This window comes from Hyla sarda, chromosome 9 (genome assembly GCF_029499605.1).
Source record: "Hyla sarda isolate aHylSar1 chromosome 9, aHylSar1.hap1, whole genome shotgun sequence".
Lineage (NCBI taxonomy): Eukaryota > Metazoa > Chordata > Amphibia > Anura > Hylidae > Hyla > Hyla sarda.
This window is the reverse complement of record NC_079197.1, coordinates 120,692,462-120,705,669: the sequence shown is the minus strand read 5'-3', so window position 1 is coordinate 120,705,669 and position 13,208 is coordinate 120,692,462.

Sequence of the window (13,208 nt, the reverse complement as noted above, 5' to 3'; positions counted from 1 at the left end):
TACAGAACAGATACAATCAGTTACTCACTGGTAATGTCTTCTCTAATGGAGTTTTGCTTTTCTTCTCTTTCTGGCACAGAGCACCTTGACAACTCCTGCTGCTACTATCCTGCTGCTAATGCCAATGCTTCTTTTGTGGCCCCCACAGAGTATTAGGGACTTCTTTGTTCCCCACACAATAAGAGTATAATTCCCCTACTGTGTCCTTAGAAAGAGATGCTGCCCCCTTTGTGCCCACACACAATGTAATGACAGCTTCTTTCTGCCCCCATAAGAAAACAATGCCTTTCTTTTGCACCACTTTGTGCCTACCACATAGTAATAACCATCTTTGTGACCCCAAAGTAATAAGCTCGTCGTGTCCCCCACAATATTGTATATATAATTATTATATAGAATTGCAATTGTAATATTGTTCCCTCTCCCAGAAGGTAACAGTGCCCCTCTTTGCCACCCAACGTACATCCAATTCACAATGTAAATCCTCTGTGTCCCCAAAATGTTAAACGTGCCCCCTCTCTGTCCCTTACAAGATAATGGTGACCACTGGCTTTCCTAATAGTGCCTTCTCTGTAACTCTAAGAAGGTAGTCGTGTCCCCTTTTGTGCCCCCCACATTATAATAGTTCTTTCTCTGTGCCCCTCAGAAGTCAATAGTGCCCCCTCTCTATCCTCTTAAAGGTATTATTAAATCATCTGTGTTCTATACAAGGTAATACTGCCCACTGCACACGGAAGGAAATAATGTCCCCTCTCTGTCGCTCACTAGGTGACAGTGCTACCTCTTTGCCCTTTGTCACTTATGTGTCCATGACCTCAGAGAAAGGGGGAAGAAACACGAGGGGGGGGGGGGGGAAAGAAAATTCAGACACTAATGTTGCTATAATGTGAGATTTGGGATGTGATTTAGATACCCTCATCCTTCATCCATCATTTTATACCTGTTTGTGATCTTAAAAGGGAAAAAAACAATTACTGGTGATTTGTTTCCTATGAATAAACCCAAAGCTGTATTGAATGGGTTAACCAGACAGTGAAAAGAGAGTTTGAGAATAGTATGCAAGTGGTTAACCAGACCAGCAGATGTGTTTGTAAGAGCCATCATAACCGTGTTCTCCATATCAATTTTATGATAATGTTACATGGCTTTCATTCCGCTCACCTTACTTGGAGCCTGTGGATTTGTGGGAAAGAGACATTTAATACCAATGTATCCCAGAACAAAGGAGAAAATGACAGATCTGTATTAGAACATACACACCTTGGTCACATTTCACCTGGATTTTACTAAATAGCTGCCAATTTCACCCTCCGTATAAGTGTAGGGAATTGCACATATTGAATAGCAGTTTACTTTATTTTTCAGTTTTGAGTTTCACGGTTAATCACCATTTATGGTAAAAGTGATTTCTGCCTATTGTTCAGATATCAGTTTGATGATTTTAGCTTGAAGTAATGGGTGATTTTAGATACTGCCGGAATCAGTCCTTAAGAAAAAGAGTAAGGAAGTGCGCTTTTCAGGGATTAAGACTATATTGCCTCTTTGGTTACATTTTGAAATTGTTATGAAAATAAACCCATACACAATAGAGAGACACTGGGCTTTATCTGCAAAAGTTCTGGTTTCCTCTGCAAACAGCTGATTGATAGATTATGCATTTATGAACATATTCTGAATACAGACAGGACAAGATAGAAGTAAAATTTAACAGTGACATTTCTATGTAGGGCTGGTTCCAAGTGCATCTTGGGATATAGAAGGCTCCTGTCTGATCCAACCCACATTGGCATTGCTTGTCCAGTTTGTCTTACTCTCCCTTTTCCATATGCTCTGTGGATTGTCATCTCACCAGGATGTTATACATGAATGTTATACATTATGACAGTACTGTAGGACTAGTAGGGACAACTATAAATTAGATTTATCTGCGTTGTTCCCCCACTGTCACTGTTCTGAATGAGTCCGGCTGCACAGCCCTTCTGGGGTTGGCATGTAGAATTGCCGACTCATTCAATTAGTGGATGGTGTGGGACACTGCTGTGGACATTAATTGACAAGTAGGCAATGAAACATCCAATCCTAGTGTTGAACAGTTGAGCAGCCTTGTTTAGTAAAGCGGGTTGGGGGAATGTGGAAGGTAATACAATGCATTCAGAAGGTGTTCAGACCCTTTAATTTATCACACATTTTGGGATGTTGCGGCATTGTATTAAAATAAAAATTATATTTTTCAATGATTATTCTGGACTCAATACCCTATAATGAGAATGTGAAAACCGGAATTTTTGTAAATTTGTTAAAAAGTAAAAACTTAAATTTTGCATGGACATAAGTATTCGGACCCTTTGCTATGCTACTTAAAATGTATCTCTGGGGCTCCCCATTCCTTTTTATTATCTCTATAATGTTTTTTTTCTGAAATGGTTCTTTACCACCATCAGAGTCACCTGAGTCATCAGAGTCACAGGTGATTGGAGATGATTAAAAAAGACACAGCTCTGTCTATATGAGGCCTCACAGCTGATAACGCATTTCTGATCAAAAACCAAACCATTAGGTTAATAGAACTGAAAACATGATACAGAATGAAGCAATGATTTATTGTTATGGGCAAATACACCACTCTTCCTTTGCACAGACTTTGATAAATCTCCCAAAATGACCCTAAGCACACAGCCAAGACAACACAGGAGCAGCTTAGGGAAAATTCTGTGAATGTCCTTAAATGGCCCAGCCAGAGCACTGACTTTAACCCAGTTGAACATTGAACAACCCAATTTAACCCAATGACAGTCCCCATCTTGAGAAGATCTGCAGAGAAGAATGGCAGAAAATCCCCAAATCCCCAAGAAGACTGGAGGCTGTATTCACTGCCAAAGGTGCTTTAACTAGGTACAGGGTAAAGGTATAAGTATGTCAATTAATATTTGAGTTTTTCCTTCTCAATAAATTAGCAAAGTATTCTAACATTCTGTATCATTTTGTCACTATGGGATATTGAGTGCCGATTGATAGGGGGGGGGGGGGGGGGGGGGAAACCTGATTTTTTTTATAGCACAAGGCTACAACATAATTGAATGTGAAAAAAAGAGAAAGGTCAGAAGGCTTTCAAAATGCATTTCATATTTTTTCTTCTTTTTGACGGAGACCTGAGCACAATTACCTTTTATAAAAAAAAATCCCCCAGAATACCTCTTTAATCCATGAGTATCTTTTTTTATTTTTTATTTCATAAGAGTTCTACCTTTTAATTACAGATAGAAACTGGGTTTCAAAGCCATTTATTCCTTTGTCTGAGACCTCCCTTTCCTTTTTTCATATTTTTTATAGGCTTAATATCTATCTATCTATCTATCTATCTATCTATCTATCTATCTATCTCTTAATCTTTCTTCTTCCCTAATATTTTAATTCAAAATGTGATAGCTATTAAAAAGTAAATACACTCAGCTAGATGTATATAGTAGCTGCATCACAAACTAGTAATGACCATAACTTATTGCTGGACCAAATAAACACAGCTCCTCTCCTCATAACACCCTCATGAAAAGTACCTTAAGCCTCTTTGTTAGAAAGCAAACATGCAAAACCATATAAGCTTATATATGCATTACATTGTAGCAAGAATCTAAAAAAAAATGCCAAAGAGAGCAATATTTTGATTAATTTTGTTTCTTTTAATATTAAATTGTCAGGTAATCTCGTTTAGTAAAAATACTACAATTTAAAATGCTGCCTGGTGCTATCAGACCCAACTGACTTTTAGAGCTATCCTTGGTACCTAGCTTGCACTGCTTGTCAAAATTTAATGAAAGTACCCGTTCTAAAATAATTGAATTTTCATATCAGAGAGGACCAGGATTTTGCAGACAATAAAAATGCTGAGTCTTGTACTGTTACTGGCAAATACCTTTTGCTCTGCTCATGAAATCAGTATGTAAATGTACAGGGTTTGTATTTAAGGCATCTTGCATTTTGAGTTGTAGAACTAGAAATAATTTCAAATGGTACCATTGATAAGTAGCTGATTATAATGCTCCGAATGTAATTTGTTTGGTGAATCAGGATAAGCATTTGGTTTATGTATTATTTAAATGTTAATGTGCACAGAGTTTAATTATGTTTCTTAACTTTTACCAAGGCTCTAGAAGAGTTTCGAAGGGCACAGTTCCATCAGATGATTTCTTTTGAATAAAGGATTCAATGTGAACCGTTGATGACCTGGAAATTTTAAGTGTGCAGAAATTCGGTGCAGAAGATAAGTGCAGACATAGTTAAACAATTATTCACAATGATCGGTTACATCATAGAGATTGGCTGAAGACCTGTTATTTAATGACTTTGATTTACTTTAAATATAATTACAGTTTTTTTTTCTGTTTCATCAATAAAGTAATATTTAGCTACTTAAGATTAAGCATTGTTAGATATCATTGAAGTTTATTTTTAAATCAAGAATAACGTTTATTAAATGATACAAAAGATAACACATTTTAATCATTCATTTGCAGATACAATCTTTAAGCTGATTAGCTCTACTAGAGAAGGAAGAAATATTTCTCTCAAGGGCCACCTATTGGAAGTAAAGCCAGATATTGACTTGCAGGGTAACTATATACAGGAAGTTACACTAAAAACGGGTTTCTTCCTTTTGGAGGAGAGATATAATGCATATCTTTTTCTGGGGCAAATAACAGTGTGCCAATATCATGAATTCTACCTTGTACCTGTAAACCACATAAGTGGGAGCTTATGTTCAGAGTGGGAGAGAAGCAGAAAGAAAGTACCCTTAACCCCTTAAGAACCAAGCCATTTTCACCTTAAGGACCAGAGCATTTTTTGCACATCTGACCACTGTCACATTAAGCATTAATAACTTTGTGATGCTTTTACTTATGAATTTTTTTTTTTTTTTGCTCAAATGCTCATGGCACCCCTTATTACATTCCATGAGAGGTGTAGTTTCCAAAATGGGGTCACATGTGTGTGTGTGGGGGGGGGGGGGGTCCACTGTTTTGGCACCATGGGGGCTTTGTAAACGCACATGGCCTTCAATTCCAGCTAATTCTCTATCCAAAAAACAAATTTGTGCTCCTTCCCTTCTGAGCCCTGTAGGGAGCCTGCAGAGCACTTAACTCCCAGATATGGGGTATTTCCTTACTCAGAAGGAATGATGTTACAAATTTTGGGGGGCTTTTTTCCTATCACCCCTTGTGAAGGAGAAAAATGTGGGGTAACACCAGCATTTTAGTGAAAAAAAAAAAATCTAAATTTTCATTTTCACGTCCAACTTTAACTAAAATTCGTCAAACAACTGTGGGATGTTAAGGCTCACTATACCCATTGTTACATTCTGTGAGGGGTTTAGTTTCCAAAATGGGGGTCACATGAGGGTGTTTCTTTTGTGTTTATGTCAGAACATCTGTGCAAATAACCAATTTAGGCCTCAAATGTACATGGTGCGCTCTTACTCCGGAGCTATGTTGTGCGCCCGCAGAGCATGTCCACATGTGGGGCATTTCCGTACTCAGGAGAAATTGCGTAAAAAATTTTGGGGGTCTTTTTTCTTTTACCTCTTGTGAAAATGAAAACTATGAGGCAACAGCATGTTAGTGTAAAAAATATTTTTTTACACTAACATGCTGGTGGAGACCCCAACTTTTCCCTTTCATGTGAGGTAAAAGGAGAAAAAGCCCCCCAAAATTTGTAATACAATTTCTTCCGAATAGGGAAATACCCCATATGTGGCCCTAAACTGTTGCCTTGAAATACGACAGGGCTCCAAAGTGAGAGAACGCCATGCGCATTTGAGGCCTAAATTACGGATTTGCATCTGGACAGACCAAGATGCCAGCATTACACTTGCTTCCGCTGCCAAATTATGCTACGGAAGTGTTTCCCAAAAGGGTGCCTCCAGCTTTTGCAAAACTCCCGGCATGCCTGGACAGTCAATGGCTGTCCGGCAATACTGGGAGTTGTTATTTTGCAACAGCTGGAGGCTCCGTTTTGGAAACAGTGATGTATAAGATGTTTTTCATTTTTATTGGGGGGGGGGGGGATCAGTGTAAGGGGTGCATTGTTTTACTTTTTATTTTGTGTAGTGTAGTGTAGTGTTTTTTAGTGTACATACACACTGTTGGGTTCACAGCAAGTTTCCTGCTGGGAGTTTGAGCTGCAGCAGAAAATTTTCAGCAGCTCAAACATAAAGCGGGAAACTCACTGTAAATCCCGGCCCATGTGAATGTACCCTGTAATTTTTTGGGGTTGTTTGCGGGGGGGGTTTGATTAAAAAAAACTACAACTCCCAGTATGCACTAACAGACCAAACTGTGTCCACCCAGATGCTGCAATACTGCAACTCACTGGCATCGCTAGGGGGGGGGGGGGGCAGAGGGGGCCATGGCCGCCCCTAGATCAGGCCTTGCCCCCCTTGTACCCCCCCAATTTAAAATAAACTAAGTTATATTCTAATAACTCAGCCAGCGCTGCTCCCTTTTCCTCTCCTTCTCATCTTGAGGCTGATTATTTTGATGTGGCTGAGTGGCACCAGGGTAGCGTGCGCGCAACCCGTGCTTTCTGGCAGTTGGACTCAGCGGACAGAAAGAGGGGAAGAGGAGCGGGAGCGCACATTGCGGACGGTGAAGAGACAGAGCGTAAGCAGTGAGAAGAAGTTAGAACCTTAAGAGCAAGATACAGCAAGATCAGTAAGTAAAGTAAGGAGAACTGAGCAAGGAAAGCGGAGTAGACTGAGAAGAGCCAAGAGCAGTTAGGACAGTTAGGAGCTGTTAGGAAGAGCAAGTAAGTGGGTCTGGGGGGGGGGGCTGAGCAAATAAGGGGGGTCTGACAAAATAACTTAAGGGGGGGCTGAACAAATAAGGTGAGAGGTTGAGCAAATAAGGGGGGCAGAGCTAATAAGGGGGGCTGAGCAAGTATAGTAAGGGAAAGCTGAGCAAGTAAGGGGGGGGGCTGAGCTAATAAAGGGGGACTAAGCAAATAACTTATGGGGGTCTGAGCTAACAAGGGGGAATGAGCAAGTAAGTTAAGGGGGAGCTAAGCAAGTAAAGGGGAGATGAACAAATAAGGGAGAGAGGCTGAGCAAATAAGTGAGCAAGGCTGAGCAAGTAAGGTAAGGGGGAGCTGAACAAGTAAGGGGGTCTGAGAAAATAAGGGGGAAGCTGTAAGAGGTAGATGAGCAAATAGGGGGCTGAGCAGGTAAGGGGGCTGAGCAAATAAGAGGGGAAGGCTGAGAAAATAAGGGGGATGAGCAAGTAAGGTAAGGGGGAGCTGAACAAGTAAGGAGGGCTGAGCTAATAAGGGGGGACTGAGCAAATAAAGGGGGCTGAGCTGTAAGAGGAGGCTAAGCTAATAGGGGTCTGGGCAAGGAAGGGGGAGCAGAGAGCAGAGCAAGTAAGGAGGAGCAGAGGAAGTAAGGGGGGTGGTACTGAGCAAGTAAGGGGAGGCTGAGCAATTAAGGGGGGCTGAGCTAATAGGGGGCTGATCAAATAAAGGGGTGCTTAGCAAGTAAGGGGGGGTTGAGCAAGCAAGGGAGGCTGAGCAAGTATGGAGCAGCAGGGGGCTGAGCAAGTAAGGGGGAGCAGAGCAAGTAACGGGGGCTGGCCAAGTAAGGAGGGGGCTGAGCAAGTAAGGGGGAGCAGAGCAAGTAGAGGGGACCTGAGAGCAGAGCAAGTAAGGGGGACCTGAGAGCAGAGCAAGTAAGGGGGACCTGAGCAAGAAAGTGGGAGCAGAGCAAGCGGACAGTGAGGCTACACCTTACCTACCTGAAATTGCAGTTTGCAGAGGGAGCCAGTGGAGTGAGCAGTGCGGCTACCTTACCTACCTGAGAGTGCAGTTTGCAGAGGGAGTCTGCAAAAATCAGATTATTTTTTTAATCAAACATGTCCTGCACGGTGTGTGTGTGTGTGTATGTGTATGTGTGTATGTATGTATGTATGTATATATATATATATAAATATATGAACACACACGTTTTAAAATTGCCCCCCCCCACTTTTGTCACTGCCCCCCCCCCCTAAATATGAATGCTGGAGACGCCACTGCTACAACTCCCAGCAAGCCCAGACTGTCCAGGCATGCTAAGGGTTGTAGTTTGGCAACATCTGAAGTCGTAGATGTTGCAGAACTGCAACGCCCAGCATGCCTGACTGTCTGGGTATGCTGGGAATTGTAGTTTTGTAATATCTGGAGGCACACCGTTTGGAAACCACTGCACCTCCAGATGTTGCAAAACTACAACTACCAGCATGCCCAGACTGTCCAGGCATGCTGGGAGTTGTAGTTCTGCAACATCTGAAGGGCCAGATGTTACAGAACTACAACTCCCAGCATGCCTTTGGCTGTCTGAGCATGCTGAGAGTAGTAATTTTGCAACATCTAAAGTACCACAGTTTGGTCTCCAAACTGTGGACCTCCAGATGTTGCAAAACTACAACTCCTAGCATGCCCAGACAGCCAAAGGCTTACTGGGCATGCTGGGAGTTGTAGTTTTGATAACTTTTACAAGGCCGCAGTGAAGATCACTCACCAATGATCTTCACTTCCGCCTGCCGTCTCCGCTGCCGCACCACAACTGTCCCAGCCGCAGCTCCTCATCACAGCTGCCCCACTGCAGCCCCTGATCACGGCAGCCCCTGATTGCCGGTAAGCAGCTCCCACAGTCCTGCAGCCCCCACCATCCCCGGACCCTGGCTCTCGACTTGACGGTGTTCAGGCTGTCTCTGACAGCCCCGATCACCTTTATTTTCTGGGCGATCGGGTCACCAGAGACCCAATCAACCGGAAAAGCCGTAATTTCCCCTAGGCGATGTGCGGGGATGGCTGCTGATAGATATCAGCAGTTATCCTGTTCTGATCACTGCCCCGTGTGAGTCAGTGACCGAAATTCCCACCGGCGTATAGGTACGCCCTTCATCCACAACAGGTTAAGGGGTTAAAGGGGTACTCTGCTGGAATTTTTTTTTTAAATCAACTGGTGCCAGAAAGTTAAACAGATTTGTAAATTGCTTCCAGTAAAAAATATTAATCTTAAGTTAGTATTTATCAGCTGCTGTTATGATCCACAGGAAGTGTCTTGTTAATCCCTTCCTCAATGAAGCACAGCGTATGGGACTTTTGGCCTTTTCCTGGGGCACTGGTATATTTGGAATACGGGAGGCACTATGCATATTTATTTTTCATCATATTTGTGGAGTTGGGTGCCAGCAGGGTACTCTCCTACCTTTAGGAAACTTTTGTAATAAAGGGCGATTATCACAGGATGTGGACCTTTAGTATAGGCCTTGTATGGCTGTTGTTGCTCTCAGCTGTGATTTATTCCTATCTTGTCACTGAGTGAAGTGAGGAATGGGCCAGACCCGATACAGTCATGAAGAGAAGGGACTGGCGTGATTATCGCCAGTGTAGATGAGTCCTCCAACATCCGATGAGCAACAGTCCATGGTACAAGAAAACCAGTGGGGGACTGAGTCTCGAGAATTAGGCCACAGTCTTAGCCATGAGGCAGGCTGCACTGGTGAGGCTAATAAGTTGTCAATGATCAGCAGTAGTGATGAGTGGAAGGGGCCATATTCGAATTTGCAATATTTCGCGAATATATGGATGAATATTCATAAGAAAATTTGCATATTCCGTATGTTCATTCCCTTATTCATGCGAAAATTCGTAAAGAAATACGCATAGTGCGCATGCTTGATTATATCTTTCACCTAAAAGAAAGGAGGGATCAGCATCCTCTGGAAGTGCCGATATTCGTGAATATTTGCATATTCGCATATACAAAATATTCGGGCTCCACACAGACTCACACAGTAAATAATATTGGAGCCTTCTGTGGACCACAAGCTGGAAGCTGGGAGGGATGATCCTTTTTTTTTTTGCACAGTACACATCATTGTTGTGACGTGTACTGTAAAGAAAAAAAAAACAATATTTGTAATTACGAATATATATCGCTATATTCAAAATATTGGCGAAATTGCGAATTGCCGATATTCACGGTAAAAATTTGCATTTCGAATATTCGCGTTCAACACTAGTAGGAAGCAAAAGCTACCAGGCTACGGAAATCGTCCAAAGAAGACCATTAGAATGGAATATATCTCTGGGACCACTCAAGCTGGATAAAGGGGCTGAATGGCTCCTTCTTAGCACTGATAAGGTTGTAAATAAGTGCCCCTCATTTGATGCAATTTTGGACTGATTGCATGGTATATTTTTAAGTATTTCTGGTTGGAATATAGGTATTGATTGGAATGGGGCTATGTAGAATACGAATAGGCTACTACAATAAAACATCTATAGAATTAAATGGAATAAGAAGTAACACGTTTTTTTTTCTAATATGTTGCACAATATTCTCTCCCCTTGAATAATATTTTGTTTCATCATCCACCTCCAGGCTACTTTGTTCCTGTTCCTTTCTCTCCTTTTGTTCTTGATTTGTGTCACTTTCTGTTTTAGCTTGTCTTGCAGTTTCCTTTTGTTTAACTGTACTTTCACTTCAAGTCCCTTAAGTCATTTTTCTGGCACTTCAGTAACAAATAACATATCTAGAGTGTGCCCTGAAACATTCCCATTGTAATGTGGAAGCGGAAAAGTATTTTTGAGCAGCTGTAAATATGTAAGCTTTCTAGCGCCTTAATATTCTGCTTTGTGAATAGATATCGGGGGCTGTATGAACTAAAAGCTGTGTGCGTAATCTGACATCTGCTTTCATTATTAAACTATAATTATATAGAAAATGTAGATAATGTTATGTCAATCACATTTAACCTTCTCTGATCTCCCAGGATTCTTTGCGCTAAATACTCAAGGCCAGGTCCTTGCTAACTGCTTGATAACTGAATGAATGATTATCCTTCTTGTTAATAGACAATGATATAGGAAATGCATCAGTATGTGCGGAATATTAATGAGGAGCTGCAGACGCGATGATAACGCTACAAGATGCTAACATCCTCTGCGCACAGCCTGTCTGGTCATTGGTAGGCACAGCACTAAAAAGATTCCACAGTTACTTATGGTGAGAGAATGTAGACCTGTCCACTCAATGTTGTTGTTGCTTTTTTTTAATTTTTTTTTTTGTAAATCAAACCTACAGATATACAGTATTCCATAGACAAGCGTAGCAAGGAACCCAACTGTTATGTGTTGGTAAAAACTTCAAACCTAGAGAATGAATGAACTTAGATTCTGTTCACACTCTGATTCCGAGCTATGGATATATATATATATATATATATATATATATATAAAACATCAAGGGGCATGGTAGAATGATACAAGGTAACCATTGATTCCTAAGCTCCACTTATGAAGAACAATGTCTCTGTTCCCCAAAGTTTAGAACTGACACCAGGAGACCTGGCAGGAGGGACAGGGTGAAGTAGTTAAAGTGTAAATCTCAGATCCCACAGAAAAAAAAATGTATATGTTAATCAGTACCTAAACCTGAACATGTACATCTCATTTTTATTCCTCTATCACCTATAAAATTATAAAAAAATACTTCTTTTCATTAGCTCACAGTGTTAGAAATCCTCTCAGGGGAAGGGGGCGTGTCCCTCCTTGTGGTAGTGGGAGGTGATTGATGTGTCTGCTCCTGCAGCTTTGTCCATGACTCATAGACAAGCTAATGCTGATGCAGGACTGGTTAGTGTCCCAGTAGGAATGGGGACTCCTAGTGGTGGAATTTTCAGGAGCCATTTTCTTTAGGAAATACAATTTTTTTTTAAAACAACCATGTTAAAAAAGGTCTTTAATTTTCATCAGTAACAACATATAAAAAGTTTTTGTACCTGACAGTGCTCATTTAAGCCAGTAACCTTCTGATGCCAAAACCTCCTCTGCAAACATTTTCCCAGAAGGATTTTGGCTTCCTCAAGTTCATATTGGCAAAATGTAGTCTTGCTTTTTTTATGTCTCTGTGTAAGCAGTGGGGTCCTCCTGGGTGTCCTGCCATAGCGTTTCATTTAATTTGTGTCGATGGATAGTTTGCGCTGACTCTGATGCTCCCTGAGCCTGCAGGACAGCTTGAATATGTTTGGAACTTGTTTGGGGCTGCTTATCCACCATCCGGACTATCCTGCGTTGGCACCTTTCATAAATTTTTCTCTTCTGTCCGGGAGATTAGTTACAGTGCCATGGGTTGCAAACTTTTTGATAATGTTGCACACTGTGGACACAGGCAAATCTAGATCTCTGGAGATGGACTTGAGAACCAAAATTGTGGAAATATCTCAACAATCTCAAGGTTACAAGTCCTCAGACAGTTCTCTTCTGCTCTTTCTATTGTCCATGCTTAGTGTAGCACACACAGACACACAATGCAAAGACTGAACCTCTCTCCTTTTTATCTGCTTACAGGTGTGATTTTTATATTGCCCACGTCTGTTACTTGCTCCAGGTGAGTTTAAAGGAGCATCACATGCTTGAAACAATCTTATTTTTCCACAATTTTGAAAAGGTGCCAATAATTTTGTCCAGACCATTTTTGGAGTTTTGTGTGACATTATGTCCAATTTGCTTTTTTTCCTCCCTTTTTTGGTTTTTAGTTCCAATACACATAAAGGGAATAAACATGTGTATAGCAAAACATGTGTTTCTGCAATCCTTTTCTGTGAGAAATACTTCATTTTAATTTACGGCCATGACTGTACATGTGCAAGAACTGAGTGGCTGATCCTGGTCCAAAGCCCTTGGCCCAGTCAATGTAGTAAATAGAAGTTGTGATGCATTCAGCATTGCTGCTTACCTCCAGGCCACTTTGTTTATATGGACAAGGACAAAACAAATCTAAGGCTAGGTTCACACTACGTGTTGTAACTACGGTTCCCGTATATGGTTGGAAGGAGGGGGGGCGGGGCTTAATCGCAGCACCCTAACTCAGCAGTATAGGGGAACCGTATTTAATGCATGTCTATGAGCCGACCGGAGTGAACCACAGCCTCTGGTCGGCTGCTTTTTCGTCCGTATGCGGTTTCCCGACCGTAGGCAAAAACACGGTCAACCATGTTTTGGCCTGCGGTCGGGAAACCGCATACGGCCGAAAATGCAGCCGACCAGAGGCTGCGGTTCACTCCGGTAGGCTCATAGACATGCATTAAATACGGGTCCCCTATTCGGCTGAGTGCGGGCGCCGCGATTAAGCCCCACCCCCCCTCCTCCCAGCCGTATACGGGAACCGTAGTTAC